At 47.8% G+C, this 25,063-nt stretch overlaps 1 protein-coding gene across 4 annotated transcripts in view; it reads right to left on the bottom strand.

The window, feature by feature from the left end:
• The window catches only part of FKBP6 (FK506 binding protein 6), a 56,755-nt gene continuing 32,137 nt past the window's right edge, over window positions 446-25,063 (bottom strand). For 2 of the 4 annotated variants that reach the window (XM_021086319.1, XM_005661973.3), the window contains exon 9: window positions 8,132-8,607. The gene's annotated coding sequence lies outside the window, so the exon portion shown is untranslated. Of the gene's footprint in view, window positions 545-8,131; window positions 8,608-20,333; window positions 20,380-25,063 lie in introns of those variants that run through there. The other 2 variants (XM_005661974.3, XM_021086318.1) reach the window with 2 other exon arrangements.

Raw genomic sequence — 25,063 nt, 5'->3', positions numbered from 1 at the left:
GGAGGAGGGCAAGGGCAGGGGAAGGAGAGAGGAGGGTAAGGGAAGGAGAGAGACAGAGCAAGGAGTCTGTGGAAGCTACAGGAGAAGGACTTCTCCAAAGTGGCAAGTGAGCTCAGATGTCCATGGCAAGAAGACGTCTTTCCAGAAGGAAGATCTCCCTGGACTGTCAGCTCGGGGGTCACTGAGGACCTAGGTCAGAGTGGTGGTGCTGCCCTGCCAGCAGTGGGCCCCAGGGCAAGCGATGCAGGGGACCCGAGGAAGCAAGTGCAGACTACTCAGCCAAGAGCCAGGCAGTGGGGGCCTGACCAGGAGGAGGAAGATACGCTAAAACCATGAGACATCACTGAAACATTAAAGAGCTAAACAAATGCAGACATTCACGTTTGTGGACTGGAAGGTTTCATATCATGAAAATAGCAATATTCCTCAAATTAATCTACAGATCAATGCAGTTCCTGCCAAATCCATCCCCTGCAAAAGCTGCCCTTTTCTGCCAAAACTGATCCAAAAACTCACATGGAAAAGTGCAAGGAATCCAGAATACCTAAAACAAAATGGAAAAAGAACAAAGTTGGAGAACTCAAAATTCCTAGTCAGAAAACTTACTAACGAGTTCCTGAGCTCAGAGGGTTACAAACCCGACTAGTATTCCTGAGGACACAGGTTCGATCCCTGGCCTCGCTCAGTAGGTTAAGGATCTGGTGCTGCCATGAGCTGTGGTGTAGGTTGCAGATGCAGCTCAGATCTGGTGTTGCTGTGGCTGTGGTGTAGGCCAGCAGCTGCAGCTCTGATTCAACCCCTGGCTTGAGAACTTCCATATGCTGCAGGCGCAGCCCTGAGGAGAAAAACAAACCAAAAACGAAAAAACAAACTTACGACAAAGTTACAGTAATCAAGACTGTTTGATAGTTGCATGAGGATAGACATACAGATAACTGATGTAGAATTAAGAGTCTAGAAATAAACACACACATCCATGGTCAACTGACTTTTGATAAGGGGTCAAGGCCATTCAGTAGGTCTGGGCTTGAATAGTCTCTTCTGCAAATGGTGCTGGGAAACTGGATATCCACATGCAAAAGAATGGAAGCTTCATATCATATTCAAAAATTAACTCAAACTGGATCCACAACCTAAATATAAGAGCTAAAGCTATACAACTCTTAAAGGAAAACACAGAGGTACATCTTCACAACTTCAGATTTGGCAGTGGTTTCTTTTATATGACACCAGCAGCACAGGCAATGGAAGAAAGATAGGTAAATACATATGTCATCAAAATTCTGTGCTTCAAAGGACACCATCAAGAAAGTGAAAAAAACAGTCTACAGAAAGGGAGAAAATGTCTGTAAACCATACATCTGATATGGGACTAGTTCCAGAGTTTATAAAGAACTCTTGATTCAACAAAAGAACGAATGATCCAATTAAAAAATGGTCAAAGGATCTAAACAGACATTTCTCTAAAGAAGATATGCAAACGGTTCATAAACACATGAAAAGATGCTTGACTTCAACTGCCCTTAGGGAAATGCAAGCCAAAAAACCACAATGAGATACTAGCTCACACCCACTAGGATGGCTATAAAACTACCACTACTACAACCAGAAACTAACAAGTGTTGGCAAGGATGTGGAGAAATTAGAATCCTCAGACATGGCTGGTGAGAAGGTAAAATGGTGCCGTTTTTGTGGAAAACAGTATGGCGGTTCCTCAAAAAACTGACATGTGGAATTAGCATATGAGACAGCAATGCCATTCCTAAGTATATGCCCAAAAGAACTGAAAATAGGTATTCAAACAAAAATATACACAAATGTTCACAGTAGCATTATGGAAACAAAGCAAATGTCTATTGACCGATAAATGGATAGACGAAAGGTGTATAAACATACAACTATTTTTTTTTTTTTGTCTTTTTGCCTTTTCTAGGGCTGCTCCCATGGCATATGGAGGTTCCCAGGCTAGGGGTCTAATCGGAGCTATAGCCACCGGCCTATGCCAGAGCCAAGATGCATCTGAGACCTACACCACAGCTCACAGCAACGCTGGATCCTTAACCCACTGAGCAAGGCCAGGGATCGAACCTGCAACCTCGTGGTTCCTAGTCGGATACATTAACCACTGTGCCACGACGGGAACTACACACACAACTGTCCATTATTCAACCATAAAAAGTATTGAAACTTGCCAAAGTACGGATGAAGCTTGTAAAAACGCTCAAGTGAAAAAAGCCAGACACAGAAGGCCACGTATTGTATGATTCCATTTCTATGAAACGTTCAGAATAGATCAATCCATAGAGATGGAAAGGAGACCAGTGGTTGCCAGGACCTGAGAGATGAGAGGCGGGTGTGACTGTTGATGGGTAAGGCATTGGCGTCTGAGGTGATCAAAATATGCCTGAACTGGAAGGGGTGATGCACAATCTGTGAACATTCTTAAAAAAAAAACCCAATTAATTATAAAGAGTGATATTCATGGTATGTGAATTATGTCTTAATTTTTTTAAAAAGAAGGAAGACTATATGAAGGCATCCTCTTGTAAGTGTGGTTAACTCTCCTGGAAGGATAACGAAGAAACTGCCAACAGCAAGAAGGGACCAGGAATGGGGCAGGGGCAAGGACAGGAGGGAAAGTGCTTATACTTCAGTTATGAGTCAAGTGAATGGGTTTCCTTTTTTTTAAGAAGTAACTAGAATACAATTAAAGGGGTCTGGCTATGGGTGAAAAGGAGGAGGCAGGGTTGAAGGAGTCTTACTAGGAGGGAGAGACTGGGCCATATTTGGAGGCAAAAGGGAAGAAGCCTGTACGTCACAAGCAGAGGATGACTGATGAACCTCTGGTGCCAGCATCAATGGCACAGAGAGGGGCATTTTCCCCACCCCCAACTCCTGCCCAAGGATGCTGGGGAGGAGGTGAGGTGGGCAAAGAGAGCAGGGGAAAGGGGGCTTATTTCACGTCCATTTAGTGGCATTTATTGGCTCTGAGGAGAAGGAAGGCAGGTCTCTGGGCCTGGAGAGAGAGGACTTGGCAGGGAAGGGACCTGAGAATTAAGAGTAAGGTTAGGAGGTGCCTCCTCGTGGAATCAAAAAAGGAACCAGTGACGCAGGAAGAGGCTGCTGAGTAATTCTGAGGTTGGAAACGCACCTTGGTGATTTTCACATCCATTCCCTGGAGGCTGAGAAAGGCTCTTTGTGTGCTGGGAGCCACTGTGCTACCGATGGCTGGCATCTATGGGCTGTGGCCGGGCATGTGCTTAACACTCCACACGCCAAGTGGGGTGGGGGAAGTGGGCCCTCCAATGCCTGTTGGAGGGGGGCCCTGTGGGGCCGAGCCCCCTGAAGGGGTCAGGAAATGTATGGGCCCAGCAGTGGGGCCCAGGTCGATGGTACCCGGGAGGGACCCTTGGGCTGGGGAGTTGCACTATCTCCACATGGGGACTGAACAGGGTGGGGCCAGTGTCAGAGGTGGCTGACTCTGTTGTGGCCTTCAGTCCATGTCTACTGCACATTTCCCAACAACTATTCACAGCCAAGTTAGAAATCTTCACTGCATTTCCAGCCCACTGGTTGCTGCCGGTCATGGCACCCAGGGCTCTCCTGGCACTGAAGAGGCCATCATACTTGGCTTCGAAAACAGCATGGAGGGAGGCAGCCCTGTTGTTAGGGTGTCCATGGGCCCTTGGTCCTTCTCTGGGCTGGTGACCATCTCCAATCTGCAACCTGCAGACCCACCTGGAGCGTGAGCCAGTCAAACCCCGGCCCCTGCCGGCTCCCACCGGTCCTTGCCGTGCCCTTTTTAGTAGTCACCACACCCCACGGCTCATGCTGCGTTCACAGTCTTTTTGTCTGACTGACCTGGATTTGTCTTTTTCATTGAGGGTCCTTAAACCAGATTTCCTTGACATAACCAGCCCAGGCAGAACTCATTCCAAGCTCCCCATTCTGACTTGTCCATCAGGATTTCACGAAGTGTGTGACCACAGCTCCTAAGTGAGATCCATTGGACGAACCGGGGTTCCTGTCTGACCCCCGTGTTGGGGAATGGAGGACCACAGTCAGGTGACGTCCTGTCCCTGCCCTGGAAAAGCTCACGGCCTTGGGGAAGTCAGGCCAGACCATCTAATTACTAGGGGGTGAGGGAACCAGGGGCCTGGGCATCTTGAAAGCAGCTATTCAGGGAGATCAGGGAATTCTGCCTGGAGGAGGCAAAGCTTAAGTTTTATTTTCTCTTCAGGTTTATGCATGTATTTATTTTTTTACTTTTATTTTTAGGGCCACACTCACAGTATATGGAGGTTCCCAGGCTAGGGGTCGAATCAGAGCTACACCACAGCCACAGCAACATGGGATCTGAACCACGTCTGCAACCTAACCACAGTTCACACTGGATCGTTTACCCACTGAGTGGGGACAGGAATAGAACCCACAACCTCATGGATACTAGTCAGGGTCCTTACTGCTGAGCCACAATGGGAACTCATATGCATGTATTTAAATCTACCTATACATGTGGTTTTTGTCTAAAGAAATTCAAGTGATTTTTTTAGAACATGAGAAATATCTTAATACCAAGACAAGTAGAAGGTCTGTGATTTTATTTGCTGGACTGGGGACAGGAAAGTTTGCTCTTGTGCTGAATGGCCCCTTTTTCATGACTGTTGGATGACTGATGGGTTTGCCGGGGACACGTGTCCTGCCTCTGTGAGCCTTGTGGGCTCCTGCTCAGGATCCTGTCTTAACTGAGCTTTGGAAGAGGAGTGGAAACGCAGCCTGCTCTGAAGCAACACATGGGGAGGCACAGGGTGTGGAATGATGTGAACGTTTCAGAACCGCAGGCAGCTCAGCGTGGCTGGAAGGCAGGGAGCCTGGCAGGGAGTGGCTGGAGGCAGGCCAGGTCTCCGGTGCTAAATTAGGGAGTTTGAACTTTATCTGAAAGGCTCCTGGGAGCTACTGAAGCATTTAAGCTGGAGTAGGACAGGGCTGGCAGGTGGAGAAGGGATGCAGGAGTAGGACTGGGCAGGCCAGCTGGAAGGGCGTCAGTGGTCAAGGTGAGAAGTCATTACATCTGATTGAGGCAGGGCACAGGGACAGAGAGTTGAGGCTGATACAAGAGACATAAAGGAGGAAACCCCTCAAGCTTCAGGAAGAGGCTGAGTGGGAGGCGGGAGGGGAGCAGGACCCCTGAGGGTCTGGCTGAAGGACCAGGGCACAGAGGCAGCAGAAGCTTGAAGGATGTAACTGTCCCTTCCTTGTGCCAAGGGTGTTGAGATACACTCTGCGTGGAGGTTCATGAGCCACACAGGAGTCCCTGCAGCACAGACCTCGCCGACGTGAGTATGGCGGGCCTATTCCTGAGGAACAGACAGTGACTCTGCTATCTCTACTTATCCATCTCACAATGGACCCCAAGAGGGTCTTAGGAACCAGCATGAGATTTTGCATCAGAAATCTGGAGTCAGAGTCCACCAGCACTAGTGAGTACCTATCACTGAGGGAACCACACAGTTGCTGCAGAGACAGGCAGCAGGCAGGCGTAAATGTGGGGCTCTAACTGGGGACACTGACCCTTTTCCCAGAAGCCATCTTTTGCAAAGTGGCCATTTGTCTGGAGTCTGTCTCCTGGTGTTCTTGTTTTATGAGGGTCCTTCCTTCCTCCCTCCCTCCCTTTCTTTGTCTTTTTAGGGCCATACCTGTGGCATATAGAAGTTCCCAGGCTAGGGATCGAATCAGAGCTACAGCTACTGGCCTTCACCACAGCCACAGCAACACCAGATCTGAGCTGCATCTGCAACCTACACCACAGCTCACGGCAACACCAGATCCTTAACCCACTGAGTGAGGCAAGGGATCAAACCCGTGGCTTCATGGATACTCGTCTGGTTCGTTACCACTGAGCCATGATGGGAACTCCTGAGATTTCTTAAAGAGCGGCCACAGAGCCACCTACACCCTACACCCCCTCAAGTCATTTCCCATTTGGGGTTTTTTTTTTTTTTTTTTTTTTTTTTTTTTTTTTTTTTTGGCCGAACTTGCAGCATCAGTGGCAATGCTGGATCCTTAACCTGCTGCACCACCACAGAACTCCCATTTCCTGCTGTTGATGAACTTACTGGGTCTGACTTTTCTTCTCCCTGGAAAAGTGTCTCTCCCTCTATCTGCTGGGAAAACAGAGATCTGACTCAAGTCCTTCCCCAATCTGCAGCTACCATTTTAGTTTGAAGGGTTGTGAATTAAGAACAATACATTTGTGGAGCTTCTGTGTGGTGCTAGGAGATGGGGATCCAGCATTGTAACTGCAGTGGCTTGGGTCACTGCTGTGGTACAGGTTTTTGATCCCTGGCCTGGGAATTTCCACATGCCACGGATGCAGCAGCAAAAAAAAAAAAGAAAAGAAAAGAAAATCCTATTGCCTAAGAAAGATAAAATATTTCTTGGTTTATTACAATATTTATATTATTTTTTATCTATCTCCAAACACTTCTGTCTCTTTCTAGAACTTTTGCCTCCTAGGCCAAAAACACACACAGCGATTTTTTGTTTAACTGATGCTTTGGATTAAGTCTGACTCGTCACTGTCATTATATCATTACCATGACTGAACTGACCAAAGGCATTAGAGGGCTCAAGGTAAGCTTCTTATGGAGGGCAGCAGAGAGAAGCCAAGGGATGAGACCAGCCCTTCTCTGCATCAAGTTCTGGCTCTTGAGCCCAAGGGAGAGTGGGCATTTCTAGGACTGGTGTTCACCTGGGAAGGTGCCAGCAGAGCTTCCCAAGGCCCCAAAGGGTCTGATTTCTCCATACACAGTGCTCCAGGATCCACCAGACTGCCCACGGGACATCCACACCAAGACTTATCAAATTGCAGGTGGTTTCCCCCCCTCACCGCCACCCCCTCGCCAAGCCTCTGTTCCTGCCTCGCTCTCTGCCTGGAGCAGGTCCTTCAGGCTCTCTTGTCACAGTCACCACCAGCAGAGCCTCTCGGCCTCTCCCACTGTCTGAGGGCTGGCCACACCTGCTGCCTTTTCCTCCTGGAGGGCAGAGCCTGGCTGCAGGGGCCAGGTCCCACTGCCCAGCACAAACCAGCCTTTAAAGAGCAACCATGTGAAGCAGCCAGTGCGAGAGAGGCTGAGAGCCGTCCCAACAGGTCACCACCCCACCAGTGGCGACTGCCCTAGCCCATCAGCTCAGTCACTTGCTGTGGCCTGGGCTGGCCTTGGTTTCTCAGTGGCCAGGCTGGCCAGGCTCGCCAAGCTCGCCCAGAGCGAGTTTTGTCTCCGCCTATCGCCTGGTTTGCTCAGCACGAGTCAGCCAGAGCCTTGGGTCTTGGGAAAAGAGCCCAAGTCCTCTTTCAGCAGAGGAAAGACCAGGAGAGGGCCCTGAGCGCCTCCCTCCGCCTGAGGAGCACTCCAGCGGCGCGTGCCCCGGGCTGGGTCCCTCCTCCCTGCGTGGTGCCCAGCTTGCAGGAGATGGCCAGTTAAAGAGGGGGGCTTGTTGACACATGGGTGGGGACAACCGGGCCCTTGGGGGGCCAGAGGCCCCATCCACCAGCCCTGCTGGCTTCGGCCCTGAGGCGGGAGAGGCAGCGATTCACATCTGAGCTCTGAAGAGGAAAATCCGAAGGCCCTGGGTCAGTGTCTTCATTTAAGCTGGCCATTCCTTCCCTGTTAAGTGCAGGGCCCACCTCTCTCTCCCCTCCCAGAGTTGTGGCAACAATGAACTGGGGTGATGCTGTGACGGCCCAGGGAGGTCCCTCAGGTGACAGCCGTCACTACCCAACACTGCCCTGTCCAAGACGCCATGGGGAGGCTGGCTTCACCACACCTCAGACACATCTATTTTGCAAGACCCAAGGTGCACACACGTGCAGGAGGACTGGCCGGCTCCAAGGTTTCTGGTTAACTGTCTCGAAAGAGCTCCCCACAGGAGGGAGATTCAAGGGAACTCCAATGTGAATACACAAGCATTTTACCGTCGGGTTGATCAAAAAGAATTGCTCTGGCTCCGGCAAACAAACCCAGCTCCCGCTCTTGCTCATTCAACAGGTCTCACTGAACGGCTGTCCCTCTGCCTTACCCGCTGACTCTACACGTTTAGCTGGATTCACACAATTAATTTACACCAGATCTCGCAAGGACAAAGAAGTGTTTTATTTAGTTACAACAAAAACATCTGTAACATAATTCTCTCTCTTCAAAACCGAGAACCCTATAAAATACACAAAACCATCTCTATCTGTATTTACCCAGGGACATTAGCAGCAGGACGGGGGTTGGGACTGGGAGAAAAGCCAAGGACTAATTCTATTTGAAAAAACAAGAAACTGCCTTTAAAAATAATACCTTGCTACTTGTCAGTAGCTACCCTTTCCCCTCATCCGTATGAAAACGTGAAACAGAAAACAGCATCTGTGAAAACACTTGGGCCGTGTGTTGGTCAGAGATGAGGCAATGGCCTCAGGCTGTGGAATCCCAGCCCCCTTCCAAGTGGGTCACTGCTACACAGTCTGCTCTGGGGCATTCTTCCCCAAAAGCCCCCTGCCCCCTATAATGATGACGAACTCCAGGCAGCCTTGCTTCTCTTGCTTGTAGTTAGCTGAGTAATCTAGGAATCAAACACAGCAGTTAGAAACACTAGGGGACTCAGACGTCCCCGAGGGAGGCAAAGCCACTCCCGAGTCAGTGGTGACCACGCCAGATGGGAATCAGCAACAGATACCATCACTGGACAGCCTTTGGGGTGGTTCTGGGAAATGGTGACTGACTGATGTGGTAGCTTTGAAATGTCAAGAATACAAGACACAGTCTCAGAAAACTGGAACAGAAGGGACCCTAAGACCATCCAGTTCAATATGATTTTTCAGACGAGGCCCTCAAAGACCTGACTAGTTCCTGGATGCAGGTAGAGCTTCATTCATTAGTCTTCCTCAGCTGCTTCCACAGGGACCGACACCTCCTCGACCATTCAAAGATGTGAAAAACACCCCCAAAGAGACAAACACACGGGCAGCTGCCTTCAAGGGGACACAGGAGACACCTGTGACACATACCAGGCAGCACAAGCTACTCAGGATGTGACCGGACAAGAGCTCCACAGGACAACGGGCTTCACTGCACAGACAGGTAACACATGCGCTGACAGTGGGGGTGCCGCCTGACAGTTTATCTGGAGCCGGGGACCTGAGCAGCGCCTGGGTTCCACTATTTCCAGCTCTGTGACCCCGAGCAAGGCACACCTCTAAAACGGGCCTGACAGAGCGGACTTCTCTGAGCTGTCACAAGACCCATGTGACACTGTCTGAAGGAAGAAACACAAAGTACGACAGTATGACAACCTGCTGATGGCTCTGCAGCCACTGCTACCTACCACCCCTCCCCCCTCAGCCCCCTGGAGCCACATGCTGGCCCCAGAGCCACATAAAAGCTGATACACAGGGGTGGGTCCTGGCCCATGCACCAGCCCAGCCTGGTAGCCTAGTGTGAGCAGCTGTCTGGGCCATGGTGGGTGTGTGTGTGTGTGGGGGGGGGTGTTCGGGGCAGGGAGTTGGTCAGAATAAGAACACATCCTCTTTCCTATCTTGCTGGACAGCGATTTCTGAGGCAGGTGGAGAGACCTGCCCCGAGACCTTCCCCCGGCCCAGCCCTGGGCAGCAGCAGGTGGGCTCAGTGCAGGTGGGAGGGAAGGCCAGCGCCGCCTCAGGCCATTTGCTTCTCACTTAAACCTAGTCTGAAAGGTGCTTTCCTGGGCCTGTAAGTGCTATAGCACCCTGCTAACTAAGCCTCTGGTGGCTGGACTTTATAACAAATTACAGAAAACAGAGCACCAGTGAAATCCAACTGACGAAACTCCAAGTCACCACCTCGTGGAACTGCAGTGGGACAAAGAGGTGAATACACCATAATGTGTTTAAGTGAAGAAAACTTAGCAGGCTACAGGATGAGGAATGATGTAAGTTGTTATTTATCACAGAAGTAACGGGAAAGACCTCTCCAAGGAGGGGACATCTAAGCACACTGAGCTCTGAATCAGCAGAGGAGCCTTCCAGGCTGGAGGAACTTTGATGTCAAGGCCCAGAGCCAAGAACGCGACTGGAGTGTGCAAGAGGCATCAGGAAGCCGGGGTGGAGCTGACACGGGGAAGAAAGCCAGCAAGGGGCCCAGTCACGTGGGCCACGGAGGCACGAGAAGGATTTCAGGTTCACTCTGCGCAGTGAAAACCACTGGAGCTTCTGAACAGAGAAATGACGTTTAAAAAGATGACTCTGGCTGCTTTGTGAAGAGACTGCAGGATTTAAGAACCGCAGCAGGAAGAGTGGCCCCTTCACCTGCATGCCCCTGCCCAACATACCCAGGTGAGGTGTTTCCCCGGGCCAGGCTCTCAGAAGCTGGCAGCTTCACTCTTCATCACACAGCACCTCACTTCCCACTTATCCCTCCACAAACCCACGCTGCCAGGAAGTCCAACTGCTCTGAGACCAGCACACTGGAGAGATCACTGCGGGCTCCGGCGGACTGTCCATTCACATGCCTGCCTAGGAGCTACCCCAGCCACTCACGGGGGAGGTACCCACTGTGCTCTGTAGGGCACCCAGAAGAGGAGGGACAGGCAGAGCCAGAGCAGCCAGTTGGGGGCACGGCCACAGAGGATGCAGGAGGGCAGGCACATCAGAAGCGCTTTCCTGTCCAATCCCATGCCGAGTTATAGAGAAACAATGGGATCTGTGATGACCTGTGATGCAGTTGCACTGAGAAACATCCAGCCTTGAGGTCCCAACCAATCTGATACACCCTCTGACCGCCTCTAACTGCTGTCCAGTTTGAATTCCAACAGCACGTGTGGTGCTCAGCCCTGGAACCTTCTAGAGAACCAACACAGAGCGCAGTCAGCCTGGAGGGAGGGGGCACTTAGAGCCTGATGGACTCAGCCTACTACCAACACCGCCTCCGGTACGCAAACGGGCAAGATTCATTCTGTCCTTACACTGAAGAATGCGTTTACCTTAAATAGGTATAAACTCCTTGTTCAGAGTATCATAAATGTTACTTTAAGTCAATAAACACAGAAGGTTTGGGTATAACTGTTTAGCTATTTGATTAAAAGTAAAGTTAGATCCCTACTTCAATTAGGGATGTAAATAAACTGCTAATATCATAAAGATCTAAACATAATAAAACTGTAAGATATTAGAAGGAAACAAGATATTGCCTGAGTTAAGAAGGGGAAATGCAAATAAACAAGTGAGAAGATGCTGAACTTGACTAGCAATCAAGGAAACACAAATTAAAACATCAAAAAGGTACAATGAGGCCCCTCCCAGCCAAACTCCTTTCAACAGAAACACAAGTGCCAGTGTCCTGAGGCCTTGAGGCTAGGTAGAGCTGGGCACCTCTGCCCGTCCAGTCAGGAGCCCCGCTGGCACAGTGGCAGAGGTGCCCTCTACCCTCTTCCTGCAGCTCGTGGGCTCTCCTTTTGCTTTTCCCACAAGTCCAAAGGTCCCCCCAAAACTCTTCTCTCTCAAGCACCAAGCAGCCTGAGGAAAACAAAAATTCTTACTCACCTATGGTGAAGAGCAAATTTAGTTTCCTTTTGCCTCAAATTCTCCTACTCGGTTTAAAGGCCCCTCCTTCACAAAAATGTCCCATCAACGCCTTTGCTTGAGAAGGAATATACTCTTGTGCAAAAGGAATTCCATCTGCCGCTGTTCCACAGCAACCAAATAAAAATGCACACTATTTCCGAGTTTCTGCGGTGGCCCAATGGGATCAGTAGTGCCTTGGGAGTGCTGGGACACAGGTTTGAGCCCTGGCCTGGCATAGTAGGTTAAGAATCCGGTGTTGCTGCAGCTGCGGCTTAGGTCACAACTACAGCTCAGATCTGATCCCTGGCCTGGGAACTCCATATGTCTTGGGGCAGCCAAAATAAAAAAAGCATACCTGCCACAAAGATTCAACATACAAACCATAGTAACAGGTCAAAGGGTTAAAAAAAATCTTATGTTTGCGACAGGAAAGCATTTGATAAAAATGCTCCTGATAAAAGCCTTCAGTATAAACGCAACTCCTTAATGTGATAAAAAGAATTACCTCAACCAAAAATAAGCCTTGCGCTTAGCAGTGAAGCAGCACAGTGCCCCCCCCCCCCCCCCCGCAGTCATGAAAGACGTGCTCACTGTTCTGAGAGCACACAGCCCCCACGGTGAGATGGGCTTCTGAATAAAACAAGACATGGGAGACGGCAGGGAGAAGACAAGATCTTCATTACTTGTAGATCACATGCCTAGCATGTCCGGAAAAGCAACTGGCATTTCGTAACTCTCAAAAACAAAAATTCAGAAAGGTGTTTGGTTACAGAGAAACAAACAGGCAATTTATAGAAAGGACACACGACTGTAAACGTGTGAAAAGATGCTTGATCAGGGACATGCTGATTCTAATAACAAGGTCCCACTGCAGATGCACCAAACTGGCAAAGATTAAGCCATCTAACAATACAAATGATGCCAAAATCTGCAGAATGAAGCTCAGACACTACGAAAGGGATGTAAACTGGGATAAAGACTTGAGCGGTCACTTCAGTGACTCCTACTTCAGCTGAAGATCTACGTCCCACCACGTTTAATAAATACCATAGAAAACTCAGGTGTGGGGATAAGTGCACCAACTCCTATCTACCGATCCTGCTGAGAACAGGATGAGTCTCTCCCTGGGACTGAATGCTACTGAGTTGTTTTTGTTGTGGCTTGTTGCTGTTTTTAATGAGTTAGTTCTCTGCGTGCTTACAAAGCATCCAAACCGCATCATGGAGAAGATGCATAATTCTGTTCTGAGGAAGATTACATATACACCCACAATCTCGAAAAGTCACAGAAAACCCTTGGGCAAGGACACCTATGAAGCATCAACAGTGGGTACCTCTGGAGAGTAGGTTTGGGGACTGGGAGCTTAATTACTTCCGCCTTTTGGGTTTAAACTACAGGCATACAGCATTTTTATAACTTAAATACTGACACAAAGTTACAGGTGGGATGTCAGGTAGAGGAAAGAGAACAGCAGAATGCCGATAACTGCCAAAGTCAGGCAATGAATTCATGGGCTGACTGTCAATCTATTCTTTCTACATTTAAATAGGTTTGAAGACCTCTACTAAAAAAGTTTAATATTCATCAAGTGAAAGGAAGAAAACTTTCAGTCTAGTCCGTGTCCTGTGCAATGACTGCAGAAACAAGCCCTGTGATCAGTTTTCACGCAGCACGAACATGCTCCCAGGAATAAAGGTGGGTAGGGGATCCTCCAGGATTTTACGAGGTTCAGCTACTGAATTTTCAAATTGAAACCAATAAAAAAGAACACTTTAGCATAAATAAAAACGTATCAATACAGAAAAGTTCACATTTCAGTCTGAAAATCCAAGACTCGCTGCACACTGAGGGCAAAGACAGAGAGAAAAGCCATCATGTACCGAGGGCTACAAGAGAAAAGATCAGCCAGGAGACCTATAAAGACAAAGAAGTCAGACTCAGGCAGGGAACACAGACAAAGGTCCAGCAGGGCAGACTCCCACTGAATATATTAATACTAAACAAGCTGCTTCCAAGGAAAGTAAAACCCCAGGCCTGGGGAAAAGGCACAGTCACTGTGAAATAGAAACTCAAGCAATGATATGATCGGTGTCCACAATTCACACAAAATAATGAGCAGTAATCAAAGAAGAGTGTGAAAATGTAACAGAGAAGACAGAGAAGTGACGTAATCCTGCAACCACCAGCCAGGGGCTGCAGGGCCCGGGATGTTTATGTTGGAAACCCGAGGACAAAGAGTCCAGAAGCAGGGCAGGGTGAGCGGAGTTCCCACGGCATCGTGTACCAGCCCTGCCCGTCTGGGGCCCCATCCTAGAGCCTTCCCTCTAGTCCTGTGATAGTGAACCAGAGTGTAAGTGGACACAGGTGAACAGCACCTGTGAGAAACCTCCAGAACAGTGGGTCTTCACATTTATGGGTCACATGGCCCTTTGAAAAAACAGATGAAACCTTTGGAGCCCTCTTCAAAATCCCAGATGATGCATAAACATTGCACATAAAGGTGAAGATTCACAGACCCTCCCTGAAGCATTTCACTGGCTCTCTTCGTCAAAATGTGTTCATCAGAAGAACCTAGTTTGGGCATCTCAAATATCCAACTGAAAGAGAAGGATTTTACAAGGCGCCCAAGCCCACCCACACTCTATGACACTACGTTTCAGGCCACCCCACCAGCTGGCTGGCTGGTCCTCCATCCTGAACCCCTTGCTCCTGCCACCCTGCGTGGCAGCCATTCAAAGTCAACCCTTGCTGCTGGGCCCGCCTTCATCTGCCTGTCCCCTCCATGGCCCTGATTCTCTGGTGGCCTGCTCTACACAGACCCTCCAGCCTCCTGGTGGTCCTCTAGGCAGCAATCTGCCCTTGGCTACATCCATCTACCTCTTGCCACTGGCATGAGGCAGGCATCACTGCATGCTCCCTACCTGCTGCAAACACACGTCAAGCTCTGAGTGGTCCCCTGAAGCCCACACTGTCTTGGTTTAGACCGAACCAGAGAGCACCCTAGGCCCCTGCCCTGATATGGGAGTGGGCCGGGACTCTCACCACAGCAACTGTCAGAGCTCATGGCCGTCGGCTGCCAGACTGCCGTGCTGAAGGTGGCAGGACATGTGATCAAAGGATGGGGTAAAGAGTACCAGCCAGGAGTTCCTGTAGTGGCTCAGTGGGTTAAGAACCCAACTAGTATCCATGAGAACATGGGTTCCACCCCTGGCCTCACTGAGCAGGTTAAGGACCTGGCATTGCTGCAAGCTGTGGTGTAAGTCAAAGACATGGCTCAGATCTGGCGTTGCTCTGGCTGTGGTGTCGGCCGGCGACTATGGCTCTGATTCGACCCCTAGCCTGGAACCTCCATATGCCACAGGTGTGGCCCTAAAACGACAAAAAAAAAAAAAAAAAAAGGTAGCACCCACTGCCACCCTTGTTTCAAAACAGGGTTTACATTATTCAACACATGGTACCTCTAACCACCATGTAAGCACTCTCCCCACGAGCGTGTTGTGAGAAAGCCGCCATCCACCTTGCTGCGGCCCAAACACCAGCTGATCCACATCACGTGGGAGTTTGTTAGAAATACACATTCTGGGGCTCCATCCACCCCAACTGAGTCTGAATCTCCTGGGAGGGGCCCTGGAGCTGTGCTGTAACAAGCCCCCTGGGAGGTTCTGAAGAGGCCAACCCAGCGGCACTGGCCCACCTGCCTGGTTCCCGCCCCTCCACTGTTCCTACAGCACGTTGGCAAACGCCCCAAGTACCTCTCAGTCCTTACCGTTTGAGTCCTTGGTGCTGCAGGGTTTGACACTGCTGGTAACTATGAAATTCAACTCTCCAAGGTACTGGGGCTTTTTCTAACCTTTTCAGGTGCCAGAGGCCCCATTGAGAAGCTGATAGCAACTGTGGAAACTTTCTGTGGTTCCATGGATCCCTGGAGCCCACCAGAGACTCCCAGTTAAACCTCCCATTCACTCTCCTCCTGGTTCCCACCTTGCTTCTCTGTTCCCTGTCGGTGCTCCCACCGTCCCTCCTTGGCCCAAAGCCTCCTCTTTCTTCACCTCTCCCTGGTGACTCAGTCACACTCCCAGATCTCACTGCCCTGCAATACTCAAGGCGGCCACATGCTCTGCAGCCGGGGCCTTTCTCTGACGCCCAGACTCACAGTCAAGTGCCTGCCAGCCAGCTCCAGCTAGACGTCCTACACGTACCTCAAGCTCCTCCTGCCACGAGCCTCCTTCAGCAGGTAATGCCTCCAGCGACCCAGTTATGGAAGCTGGAAATGTGCGGTTGTTCTCGACACCTTCCCCCATCCCAACACCCAACTGTGTGATTCTGCCGCCGAGGAGCCCCTGGGGGCCTCCCTCCTACCCTTCTCCCCACGTCTGCACGCAGGGCTGAGAGGTGGGCTGTGACTACCCCCTGATTCTAGTCCCTTCCCTTTATAAGATGACTCCCCCAGCCACCGGAGGGATTACTACGAGCGAGGAAATGTCCCAGTGAAGGCTGTTGGGATTAAGTGGAGGACATTTAGGTTTGGAGTTATCTTTAAAAGACATCTGTTGTTCCCGGTAGATGCTGATGTGTAAGAGGGTATGACAGATAGAACAACGGCCCCCCAAAGATGAGCACCTCCTAATTCACAGAACCTGTGATACGTTACCATACACGGCAAAAGAGAGATTGTGAGTAAAGATCTTGAGATAGGAGATGATCCTGGATTATCTGGCTGGGCCCAATACGTTCAGAAGGATCCCAAGGGAGCCAGGAAGCTCAGAGTGGGAATGACTACAGAAGCAGAGGAGAGGAAGGGATTGAGAGAGATACTGGCCAGTCTGGGAAGAGTGCAGTAGTTTGAAGCTGCTACGCTACTGGCTGTGAAGAGGGAGGAAGGAGCCGCTAGCCAAGGAATGCAATCAGCCTCCACAGGCCATTTGTTACAGCGGCAACGGAAACCAGTACAGAGAATGTTCTTACACGTGCGGCTATCGCATTCAGCTCACCACATATCATCATCAAGCCCTGTGACATAACAGGATGCCAAAAAGAACAAGAGAGCAAATGCCAGCATCTATTCCTCAGAGTCTTTCCCGTTCAGAAGGTGAGAATGACCTTGGCATGGCTGCTGCTACAGGAACCAGGCAAACCACATCCTTGTGGTCATCCACGGGTCCACTTTTTCGCTTACAGCCAGTCATTCCCTTTGTCTAACAGGTTTGAAAAATGCTTCTCCGAGTTCTTGAAACTCTGCAGCTCAGGCTCATCCCCACTCATCTCGGCTTCACCCTTGCTCCAGGACTGTCTGGTGGGGTCCTCTGGAACAGTCAGGAGGACCAGCTAATCAGGCTAAGACTCCTTCAAGTGTCTCAAAGCACTAAGATGCTGACTTGATGTTACTTCCTTACTGCTCAAGCTCCCTTCTTTCACTTTTTACCTGTACCCTTGTTTATCTAAACCAGGGTCTAGCATTATATGTGCCTGGAGGCAGGGATTATGCTCCTAATTATGAATCCAAGAAATTTTTTTTTCTTTTTTTTTTTTTTTGTCTTTTTGTTATTTCTTTGGGCCGCTCCCTCAGCATATGGAGGTTCCCAGGCTAGGGGTCAAATTGGAGCTGTAGCCGCTGGCCTACACCAGAGCCACAGCAACGTGGGATCCGAGCCGGGTCTGCAACCTACACCACAGCTCACAGCAACACCGGATCGGTAACCCACTGAGCAAGGGCAGGGACCGAACCCGCAACCTCATGGTTCCTAGTCGGATTCGTTAACCACTGCGCCACGACGGGAACTCCCGAATCCAAGAAATTAAAGTGGCTGAGCCAACATCTAGCAGAAAGGAGGTACAGAGCGATCTTAAAAATCTGATCACTTCATCCTACAGATGATAAGACTGAAGCCCAGAGGGGGTAAATGACTCAGCTTGCTTTCCATGACATTGGCCAAGTCTGAGAATCCAGATTTCCCATTTCTTCAACCCCATAAGGAAAAGTAAAGGGCATTTCAATGACCACTGATTTTGAAGATTAGAAAAAGGAACCTAGTTATCTCCCAAAATTTAATTAAGTAGCCCTCACCCGTTAAGAGCACAAAAGTCAACCTTAATAGGAAGCAGGTCTGGAGTCCGTTACAGTTGCCAAGAGAGGCTGTGGAAAGAGATGAAAGGGCCAAAGAAACCCTACCAGCGGAAACCATTCCCAGGAAGGGGTATCATGAAAAGATGCCAACCTAAGCGGAGTTATTTATAGTCACACAACAAAGGGGTGACTTCAATGATACCTCCTGAGCTGGGAGAAAGGCATTTCACAGATTTCCTAAAGATCAAGAGACTGCATCTAACAGTTTGCCTGGAAAATGCCATGGCCCTCATCTAACAAGAGTACGCCTGCCTGGCCCAGGTCCCCCAGGAAAACACACTTCCATTTGGAGAGGGGAAAAGGGGGAGATACAGGCCAAGTCAATCAGAATCAGTAACATACAGAATCATAAAAGCAAACTATTTTTTTTTGTTTTTGGTTTTTTTCTTTGGGGGTGTGCGTCTGCGGCATATGGAGGTTCCCAGGCTAGGAGTCAAATCAGAGCTACGGCTGCTGGCCACAGCCAAAGGAATGCAGGATCTGAGCCGCATCTGTGACCTACACCACGGCTCATGACAACATCAGATCCTTAACCCACTGAGCGAGGTCAGGGATTGAACCAGCATCCTCATGGATATAGTCAGGTTTGTTACTGCTGAGCCACAACAGGAACTCCTTAACCAAGTTTATTATTTGTTCAGGACTCAGATGAGTGCAACTGGAGGCATGAGATACTTTTATAGACTCAATAGTAGATTTGAGTTTCTCCTTAATCCCTTTGGGAAGAACAGGATCAAACAGATTCTCCGTTTAGATCTGGTCACATACTGTGAGAGAGGAAGATCTGCTCCTAGGGTTTCCTGGCAACTGACCAGCCCAGGCCGGACACAGGAAGGCGATTTTGGAACAAGGAAGCCCCTGACCCCAGAGGACCCCTCCAGCCTTGCTCAGAGCCCTGTGGGGCCTGTTGCTCCAGGCCTTACTCTGGCCAACCCTTTGAACCAGGATTAAACAAATCCCAGCATCTCAACTACAGGAGTGGACTCTCCACAGCCTGGCCTTTATTTCTACCTGGGCCTCCTGGGAGCTACTTTGACTTTGCAGAAAACACTTTTTTAAAAATCGTTAAGATACTCTTTCCCCTGAGGCTGGCCAAGCAACATGGCTCAATCCTCTTAATTCTGCAGCCCAAAGGCTTCAGCTCCTCCTAAGTATGGAAAGCAGAGAAGGGGGGAGGACATTCCAAAACACCTAAGAAAGGAAGAAAAAAAATCCCTGGGTAACCAGTGATAACCCTCCAGCTGAAGAAAAGCCGAATGCATTTAATGCCTCAGATATCATCTGAGGTTTACATTTCAAATCAAATGAAAATGGTCACAGTTGTTTACACACACATGCACAAGGACCTCCACAGGGAAACAGTCTAATTCTCTGAGCTTTATTCCTTCTCCCATCTGTTAAATTGAGATAATTTCTCCCTCAAAAAAAAATTGTGAAATCAAATGGGCTTATGGACACGATGGAGCACTATGGACATGGAATGATGCTCAGACTCCAGAAAGAACTTAAGACACTCTGCAACAACAACAACAAAAAAAGACAAAAAGACCAAAAAAAAAAAAAAAAAAAAAAAAAAAGGAGTTCCCGTCGTGGCGCAGTGGTTAATGAATCTGACTAGGAACCATGAGGTTGCGGGTTCGGTCCCTGCCCTTGCTCAGTGGGTTAACGATCCGGCGTTGCCGTGAGCTGTGGTGTAGGTTGCAGACGTGGCTTGGATCCCGCGTTGCTGTGGCTCTGGCGTAGGCCGGTGGCTACAGCTCCGATTTGACCCCTAGCCTGGGAACCTCCATATGCCGCGGGAGCGGCCCAAGAAATAGCAGCAACAACAACAACAACAAAAGAAGACAAAAAAAAAGACACTCTGAGCACATCTGCTAGCGCATTAGAGACCTCTGCTTCCTCCCATACGTCAAACACAAGCATAACGCAATTCTGGAGACCACACAGAAAACAGTGATACGTGTACATGTATAAATTCTCAAAACAACTAGAAGATAATACTTGAATTTATATAACATTTAGTTAACATCCTTCACATGAAAAAGGGTTCACAAAACCAAGACCCAAGAGAAGAGTGATCAAAGGCTATCTATCAATAGGCAATTTGCATAAAGAATACAGAGGGTCAAGAAGGACACAAAAAGATGTTCAACCTCACTGGAACCTGGGGATATGCATATTAAATTAATACAGCACTTGTAGCCACTCTTTCAGGAAGGGGCATCCAACTGAGGAAGAGCTGGGAAGCTAGTGTAAGAGTGTTAAGAGTCATTGCACTTGTGGTTGCCAAGGGGAAGGGGGAGGGAGTGGGGTGGTTGGGGAGCTTGGGGTTAAGAGATACAGACTATTGCCTTTGGAATGGGTTAGCAATGAGATCCTGCTGTGTAGCCCTGGGAACTCCGCCTGGTCACTTATGATGGAGCATGATAGTGGGAGAAAAAAGAACGTATACATGTATGTGTAATTGCATCACCACGCTGTATAGTAGAAAATGGACAGAACACTGTAAACCAGCTATAATGGAAAAAATAAAAATCATTCTATTTAAAAAAAAAAAAAAAAGGAGTCAATGCAAAGTCCCTCCCCTCTGGTATTTAAGGATCCCAAAGCATCCTGGTTGACTCTCACCTGTTCAGCCTTAAGTAGGAATCAAGAAGCCCAGTGTTTCATAGAACTAGAACAAAAAAACAATTTTTTAATTTGTATGGAAACACAATAGACCCTGAAGAGCCAAAGCAATCTTGAGAAAGAAAAACAGCTGGAGGAATCAGGCTCCCTGACTCTACAATAAAGCTGCAGTCATCAAAACAGTATGGTACTGTCACAAAAACAGACATATAGCTCAATGGAACAGGACATAAATAAACCAAAAGCAGAGTTCCCGTCGTGGCGCAGTGGTTAACGAATCCGACTAGGAGGTTGCGGGTTCGATCCCTGGCCTTGCTCAGTGGGTTAACGATCCGGCGTTGCCGTGAGCTGTGGTGTAGGTCACAGACACGGCTCGGATCCTGTGTTGCTGTGGCTCTGGCATAGGCTGGCAGCTATCGCTCCGATTCGACCCCTAGCCTGGGAACCTCCATATGCCGCGAGAGCGGCCCACAAAATAGCAAAAAGACCAAAAAAAAAATAAAAAATAAAAAATAAACCAAAAGCACAGAAATAAACCAAAGCACATACAGTCAATTAATCTATGACCAAAAGGCAAGAATATACAATGGAGAAAAGACAGTCTCTTCAATAAATGGTGCAGGGAAAACTAGACAGCTCCATGTAAAAGAATGAAATTAGAACCCTCTCTAATACCACGCACAAAAATAAACTCAAAATGGATTAAAGACCTAATGTTATTAGACCAGACACTATAAAACTCCTAGAGGAAAACATGAGTAGAACACTGTTTGACATAAATCACAACAATATCTTTTTGATCCACCTTCTAGAGTAATGAAAATAAAAACAAAAATTAAAAAATGGGACCTGGAGTATCTGTTGGGTCGCAGTGGAAACGAATCCAACTGGGAACCATGAGGTTTCAGGTTTGATCCCTGGCCTTGCTCAGTGGGTTAAAGATCCAGTGTTGCCATGAGCTGTGGTGTAGGTGGCAGATTCAGCTTGAATCTGGTGTTGCTGTGGCTCTGGCATAGGCTGGCAGCGTAGCTCGATTAGACCCCTAGCCTGGGAACTTCCATATGCCACAGGTGCAGCCCTAAAAAAGACCAAAAAAAAAAAAAAAAAAAAAAAAGGTCAGAAGATCTAAAGAGACATTTCTCCAAAGACAACAGATAGTCAAAGAACACATGAAAAAATATTCAACATCACTCATCATTAGAAAAATGCAAATTAAAACTACATTTTCATACCACTCAGAATGGCCATCAAAAAGTCTAATAACAATAAATGCTGGACTTGTGGGATTAAGATGGTGAAAAGGAGGAGTGGAGCTCAACTTCTCTCCTAAAAACAACAAAATTCACAACTAAAGACTGAGCAGGAGTTCCTGTCGTGGCGCAGTGGTTAACGAATCCGACTAGGAACCATGAGGTTGTGGGTTCGGTCCCTGCCCTTGCTCAGTGGGTTACCGATCCAGCGTTGCTGTGAGCTGTGGTGTAGGTTGCAGGCGCGGCTCGGATCCTGCGTTGCTGTGGCTCTGGCGTAGGCCAGTGGCTACAGCTCCGATTGGACCCCTAGCCTGGGAACCTCCATATGCCGCGGGAGCGGCCCAAAGAAATAGCAAAAAGACAAAAAAAAAAAAAAAAAAAAAAAAAAAAAAAAAGACTGAGCAGTCTTCACCAAAATGGACCGGAAACCTTAAAAAAGATATCCTACTCCAGAGGAAAAAGAGGAAGACACAAAAAGAGGTAGGAGGGGCGATTTTGTGATATAAACAACCCCATACCTCCTGGGTGGGAAGCTCCACAGACTGGAAACTAACTGGTTCACAGAGACTCACCTACAGGAGTGAGAGTTCTGAGCCACACATCAAACTCTCACGTGTGGGAATCAGGCACCAGGAGAAAGAGCCCTGGAGCATTTGGCACTGAACGCCAGTGGGGCTTGTGCGCAGGAGCTCCACGGGACTGGGGGAAAGAGAGACCCCATTCGCAAAAGGCGCACACAGACTTTCATGTGCACTGGGTCTCAGGGCAAAGCAAAGTCTCCATGGGAATCTGGGTCAAGCCTGACCGCAGTTCTTGGAGGACATCCTGGGAAAACAGGGGTGAATGTGGCTTGTTGTGAGGGAAGGACATTGAAAGCAAAGCTCGCGGGAATATTCAGCAGCCGTGCCTTTCTCTGGAGGTGGCCATTTTGGGAAAATCTGGCCCCACCCGTCAATCAGCTGCTGAGAAGCCCCAGGGCAAACAACCCAGGTGGGATCACAGCCCTGCCCCTCAGTAAACAGGCTACCTAAAGACCCCTCAGGCACACAGCTGCCTCTAATTCCATCTAGAGACTAAGCCCCACCCACCAGAGGGATTAGAATCTGCTTCACCTACCAGTGGGCAGGCATCAGCCCCTCCCATCAGGAAGCCTACAGCAAGCCCCCCATACCAACTTCAGCCACAGGGGGGCAGACATCAGAAGTAAGAGAGGCTACAACTCTAAAAAGGTCACCACACCAAAAACCTATAAAAATGAAAAGACAGAGAACTATGACTCAGATGAGGGAGAAAGGAAAAACCCAGAAAAACAGCTAAGCAATGAGGAGATTCTTAGCCTCCAGGAAAAAGACTTTAGACTGTTGATGCTGAAGAAGATGCAAGACATTGGAAATAAACTGGAGGCAAAGATGGATACCTTACAGGAAACACTGACCAAAGAGATACAAGATATAAAACTTAAACAAGAAGAGACGCAAAATACAATAACTGAAATAAAAAATTCACTAGAGGCAGCTAACAGCAGAATACAGGAGGCAGAAGAACGAATAAGTGAGGTGGAGGACAGATTAGTGGAAATTACAGATGCAGAACAGAAGAGAAAAAAGATTGAAAACAAATGAAGACAGTCTCAGAGAACTCTGGGACAACGTGAAACGCACCAACATCCATATTATAGGGGTGCCAGAAGGAGAAGAGAGAGAGGAGACAGAAAAAATATTCCAAGAGATAATAGCCAAAAACTTCCCTAATATGGGGAAGGAATCACTCACTCAAATCCAGGAAGCACAACGAGTACCATATAAAATAAACCCAAGGAGGAACACCCCGAGGCACATATTAATCAAACTGACCAAAATTAAAGACAAAGAGAATATCTTGAAAGCAGCTAGGGAAAAGAAACAACATACAAGTGAACCCCAATAAGGTTATCGGCAGATTTTTCAACAGAAACTCTGCAGGCCAGAAGGGAGTGGCATGATATACTTAATGCGATGAAAGGAAAAAACCTCCAACCAAGATTACTCTACCCAGCAAGGTTCTCATTCAGATTTGAAGGAGAAATCAAAACCTTCACAGATAAGCAAAAGCTGAGAGAATTCAGCAACACTAAACCAGCCTTACAACAAATGCTAAAGGAACTTCTATAGGCAGAAAAGAACAAGGGAAGGAGAAAAGAAAAAAAGAGCAGCAAAAACAAAACCAAAGCAATTAATAAAATGGCAATAAGAACATACATATCAATAATTACCTTAAATGTTAATGGACTAAACACCCCAACCAAAAGACACAGACTGGCTGAATGGATACAAAAACAAGACCCATATATATGCTGTCTTCAAGAGACCCACTTCACTTCTAGGGACACATACAAATTGAAAGGGAGAGGATGGAAGAAAATATTTCATGCAAATGGGGATCAAAAGAAAGCTGGAGTAGCAATACTCATATCAGACAAAATAGACTTTAAAATGAAGACTATTTTAAGGGACAAAGAAGGACATTACATAATGATCAAAGGATCAATCCAAGGAGATGATATAACAATTTTAAATATCTACGCACCCAACACAGGTTCACCACCATATATAAGGCAACTGCTAACAACCTTAAAAGGAGAAATCGACAATAACACAATCATAGTGGGGGACTTTAACACCCCACTTACGGCAATGGACAGATCAACCAGACAGAAAATCAACAAGGAAGCACAGGCCCTGAATGAAGCATTAAACCAGATGGACTTAATAGATATTTATAGGACGTTTCATCCAAAAGCAACAGAATACACATTCTTCTCAAGTGCACATGGAACATTCTCTAAGATTGATCATATCCTGGGCTACAAATCCAACCTCAGTAACTGTAAGAAAATTGAAATCATATCAAGCATCTTTTCTGACCACAACGCCATATGACTGGAAATCAACAACAAGAAAAAAACTGCAAAAAACACAAACACGTGGAGACTAAACAACATGCTATTAAACAACCAATGGATCACTGAAGAAATCAAAGAGGAAATTAAAAAATACCTAGAAGCAAATGACAACAAAGATATGACACTCCAAAACCTACGGGATGCAGCAAAAGCCATTCTAAGAGGAAAGTTTATAGCAATACAAGCCCACCTCAAGAAACAAGAAAAAGCTCAAATAACAAGCTAACTTTACATCTAAAGCAGCTCGAGAGAGAAGAACAGACAAGACCTGAAGTTAGTAGAAGGAAAGAAATCATAAAGATCAGAGCAGAAATCAACGAAATAGAAATGAAGAAAACCACAGAAAAGATCAATGAAATGAAAAGCTGGTTCTTTGAAAAGATCAACGAAATTGATAAACCCCTAGCTGGACTTATCAAGCAAAAAAGAGAGAGGACTCAAATCAATAAAATTAGAAATGAAAAAGGAGAAGCAACAACAGACGTCACAGAATACAAAGGATCATAAGAGACTACTATATGCAACTATATGCCAATAAA

Source organism: Sus scrofa, chromosome 3, assembly GCF_000003025.6.
Source record: "Sus scrofa isolate TJ Tabasco breed Duroc chromosome 3, Sscrofa11.1, whole genome shotgun sequence".
Taxonomy (NCBI): domain Eukaryota; kingdom Metazoa; phylum Chordata; class Mammalia; order Artiodactyla; family Suidae; genus Sus; species Sus scrofa.
Note: the sequence above shows the minus strand (reverse complement) of the source record. Positions and strands in the feature narration are given on the sequence as shown.